Below are 3,519 nucleotides of genomic sequence, written 5' to 3'. Positions count from 1 at the left end.
AAAATCAGATACCATCTTTTTAGTTCCTAAGGCTCTCACAAGATGATTTTGAATAAACATAACCCATTCAAACTGGTTTTTCCCTTTCCTGTATTATATGAAGGGGAAAATCCTCATGGGTTAGATAGTTTCCAGAATTTGCCCATTTCCAAGCCAGTACAGTAAATAACATTGGGGCCGCTGAGTGGACCACTGTAGAAAGCAATGGTTCTTGTTTCTTATTTTTTACATTATTTTCAGGGATGTGTGTCCCATCAAAATCTCATTATGGAGGAGTTGAATTTTCCTGGGACACCTATGGCAGGGCTGCCAGACACCAGCCTAAACTGCTCTCACTCTCATTTCCAGACCAGGGGCCTCCTGTGGCCTGCAGGGAGCCACGGGCAATCACAGCAACCCTCTCTGAGGCCAAGGAAGTTAAGGTATGAGCTGTACCTGAGGCTGCCCTGGCCTCTCCTCTCCCTTCAGTCCTTACTGGGTGTCTTCTCACTCTGCCTTCTGCCAGCTCCACTGCTTTCCCTGCTGGGTTTCATTGCTTGTGCAAGGAAGATATGGAAGGAGCCCAGCCACACAAAGGGTTGGTTCTTTCTAACCCTTCCCAGACTGACTATAGGCCAGAGGGGTCTGTATCTACACATCTTTTATTACTCTAAATTGAACAGTTTAATGATTAGTCATTTTAATTTAGAGTTGAGACTCCATAAGTATTTGTGGCCTTTTTGAGAACTGTGTCCAACTTTGAAATGCGAAAGCAGGACCCTTTGTTCTTTGATCCTGCTACGAGTTAAGAAATTCTGTATTTCTTCAGAAGTATTTCATTTTGTGTAATGAAGTCAAGGGTCACAGTGACTCAGTGTTCCATGAGTTAAGTGTCTTTGTAGAATGAAGAGTAAACTTATCTCCTAATAAGACTGGGTTAATTAAAATTACACTGCCTGTCTCTGGGGATCATCAGAAAAAGATATCGTTTCTTAATTTATTCCTAAGGTTTAAAAAAAAAAAATTAGGCCGGGTGCAGTGACTCACGCCTATAATCCCAGCACTTTGGGAGGCCGAGGTGGGTGGATCACGAGGTCAGGAGATCAAGATCATCCTGGCTAACACGGGGAAACCCCATCTGTACTAAAAATACAAAAAACTAGCTGGGCATGGTGGCGGGTGCCTGTAGTCCCAGCTACTGTGGAGGCTGGGGCGGGAGAATGGCATGAACCCAGGAGGGGGAGGTTGCAGTGAGCTGAGATCACACTACTGCACTCCAGCCTGGGCGACAGAGGGAGACTCTGTCTCAAAAAAAAAAAAAAAAAAAAAAATAACTACTATGTTCCTGCCAGGTTTGGCAAGGGTGTCACAGCCCAAGCATCCAAGCATGTCCCTAGGAAATCAATATCTTTGGCTCTTTAGATGTTCCTGGAACTGTATGTGGCTATCCAGGGGCAGATGTGGTGGGAAGCCTATGGTCCTGGGGCCTAAAAAGCCACACAGGGCTGGGTGGGGTGCCTCATGCCTGTAATCTCAGCACTTTGGGAGGCTGAGGCAGGTGAATCACGAGGTCAGGAGTTCGAGACCAGCCTAGCCAACATGGTGAAACCCCATCTCTACTAAAAATACAAAAAATTAGCTGGGCATGGTGGCAGGTGCTGTAATCCCAGGTACTTGGGAGACTGGGACAGGAAAATCGCTTGAACCCGGGAGGCAGAAGTTGCAGTAAGCCGGGATCACACCACTGCATTACAGCCTAGGCGATAGTGCGAGACTGTCTCAAAAAAACAAAACAAACAAAAAGCCACCAGGGGCTTCTCCCTCTGATACAACTCCAGCTACAGCCCAAGGATGGAAATGAAGCTGATTGCAGTACCTAATTTTCTTGACATTCACAAGTTATCTATCTATCTATCTATCTATCTATCTATCTATCTATCTATCTATCTATGTATTATTTGAGATGGTGTTTCGCTCTTGTGGCCCAGACTGGAGTGCAATGGTGCAACCTCAGCTCACTGCAATCTCCGCCTCCCGGGTTCAAGCGACTCTCCTGCCTCAGCCACCAGAGTAGCTGGGATTACAGCGCCCGCCACCACACCAGCTAATTTTTGTACTTTTAATAGAGATGGGGCTTCACCATGTTGGCCAGGCTGGTCTTGAACTCCTGACCTCAGGTAATCTGCTCACCTCGATTTCCAAAATGCTGGGATTATAGGCATGAGCCATCGTGCTCAGCCAATTTTTCCTTTTCATGTTTTGCCTCAGAAGCTCCAAAGGGCTCCTGTCAAGGTGCTTTCTCTCCCAGATCAGTTCCCAGCAACTCCTCTCACCCAAAGTGCCCAGAAAACAGCCTGTCTGCTCTCAAAAAAGATAGTTGCAGCCTGGCACGATGGTTCATACCTGTAATCCCAGCATTTAGGAGGCAGAAGAGGGAGAATCTCTTTAGTCCAAGAGTTTGGGACCAGCCTCAGCAACACAGTGAGACTCTGCCTCTTTTTTCTTTTTTTTTTTTTTTTTGAGACAGAGTTTCACGCTTGTTGCCCAGGCTGGAGTGCAATGGTGCAATCTCGGCTCACTACCACCTCTGCCTCCCAGGTTCAAATGATTCTCTTGCCTCAGCCTCCTGAGTAGCTGGGATTACAGGCGCCTGTCACCACACCCAGCTAATTGTGGTATTTTTAGTAGAGATGGGGTTTTATCACGTTGGCCAGGCTGGTCTCGAACTCCTGATCTCATGATCTGCCCGCCTTGGCCTCCCAAAGTGCTGGGACTACAGGCGTGAGCCACCATGCCAGGCCTGACTCTGCCTCTATTTTAAAAAATGATAGTTGCTTCCTAGAAGTTAGTTTTGACATTTTTTTTTTTTTTTTTTTGAGACAGAGTCTCACTTTGTCACCCAGGCTGGAGTGTAGTGGTGCGCTCTCAGCTCACTGCAGCCTCGACCTCCTGGACTCAAGCCATTTTCTTAGCCTCCAGAGTAGCTGGGATTATAGGCACCCATCACCACAACCCAGCTAACTTTTGCATTTTTAGTAAAGGCAGGGTTTTGCCCTGTGGGCCACACTGGTCTCAAACTAAACTGACCTCCAGTGATCTGCTTGCCTCAGCCTTACAAAGTGCTGGGATTACAGGCGTGAGCCATTGGGCCTGGCCACACCCGGCTAATTTTTATATTTTTTGTAGGGATGGGGTTTCACCATGTTGCCCAGGCTGGTCTTGAACCCCTGGGTTCAAGTGATCGGTCCTACTCAGCCTCTCAAAGTGCTGGGATTACAGGCATGAGCTGAGTTTATGCCAGACCTGAGGCCAAAACTCTCTGTCAAATCAGGCATTTTCCAGACAGTCTAGAACACAGAGTCCTTCCCCACTTCGGCTGGGATCCATTGTCAAATAGATTTCCTGAGTAAATCTTTGTTCCCTCTAGATATTTAGTTGGAACCTAAAATATTAATGTTCTCCCACATATTCCAAGAAGAATGCAAATAATATGAGCCTCAGATTGTTTCTGGATGACAGAGCCTTTTTCTTTTTCTTTTT

Source organism: Mandrillus leucophaeus, unplaced genomic scaffold (genome assembly GCF_000951045.1).
Source record: "Mandrillus leucophaeus isolate KB7577 unplaced genomic scaffold, Mleu.le_1.0 Scaffold22, whole genome shotgun sequence".
In the NCBI taxonomy this organism is placed as follows: domain Eukaryota; kingdom Metazoa; phylum Chordata; class Mammalia; order Primates; family Cercopithecidae; genus Mandrillus; species Mandrillus leucophaeus.
This window is presented reverse-complemented; position numbering follows the sequence as displayed.